Below are 946 nucleotides of genomic sequence, written 5' to 3'. Positions count from 1 at the left end.
AACATGTTCAGGGTGGAGAATAAACAATTCAATTGAAATCATAAACCATCAGAGTAGAATTGCGCAGGTGAACTAGAACATATATGCGCAGTGACTTAACAATTCAGGAGAAATCATTGACCACAGATTTCAAAGTACAGTTGCTCAGGTGAACTACAACATGTTCAGGGTGGAGAATAAACAATTCAATTGAAATCATAAACCATCAAAGTAGAATTGCGCAGGTGAACTAGAACATATATGCGCAGTGACTAAACAATTCAGGAGAAATCATTGACCACAGATTTCAAAGTACAGTTGCTCAGGTGAACTACAACATGTTCAGGGTGGAGAATATTGGGATTGAAAAGATAGAGGGAGGTGTGCTTTACCGCAACGCTTCATGGGTGGGGACAGAGATTTCTCCTCTTCCGGGTTTTCATCGCGCTCTGCAATTGAAATCACAGAAGTTCAGAACCAAGAGAAGTTCAAAACGAGAAACTGATGGGAGAACTCGTGAGGAATTCAGTAAAGAACAATGCGTACCCTGCCGCTTCAGTGTAGGGGAGCCTGGGTTCTTCTCCAACTCTGCTGGATTAGATTAAAATTACATAGTATCAAAATCCAGAAGGGTCCCTCACAGACAATCTCGCTCCTCACACAATCACATTATAAGAGCGAAGAGCGGAGATCTGGAACAAGCATACCAGAATGGACGATGTGGGGCAGCACGTCCGCCATCGCAGTCTCGCCGTCCTTGCAGAGGATGCTGTAGGTGACGGCGCGCTCGGAGGAGAGGGGGTCGTTGATGATGCCGCGCTTGGAGGAGAGGGGGTCGTTGATGACGCCGCCCTTGGGGATGAGGTTGTCGTTGATGACGCTGCGCTTGGAGGAGAGGGGGTCGTTGATGCCACCGCCCTTGGGGATGAGGTCGTCGTTGATGACGCCGCGCTTGGAGGAGAGGGGG

At 48.1% G+C, this 946-nt stretch overlaps 1 long non-coding RNA gene across 1 annotated transcript; it reads right to left on the bottom strand.

The window, feature by feature from the left end:
* Nucleotides 1-43: 43 nt before the first annotated feature.
* On the bottom strand, nucleotides 44-844 carry LOC119345551. The gene is made up of 3 exons (XR_005167077.1): nucleotides 687-844; nucleotides 526-567; nucleotides 44-428 (listed from the first exon to the last, which is right to left on the bottom strand). It is a non-coding gene; the product is annotated as an uncharacterized LOC119345551 (long non-coding RNA).
* Nucleotides 845-946: the final 102 nt, after the last annotated feature.

Source organism: Triticum dicoccoides, unplaced genomic scaffold (genome assembly GCF_002162155.2).
Source record: "Triticum dicoccoides isolate Atlit2015 ecotype Zavitan unplaced genomic scaffold, WEW_v2.0 scaffold250193, whole genome shotgun sequence".
Lineage (NCBI taxonomy): Eukaryota > Viridiplantae > Streptophyta > Magnoliopsida > Poales > Poaceae > Triticum > Triticum dicoccoides.
This window is presented reverse-complemented; position numbering and strand designations above follow the sequence as displayed.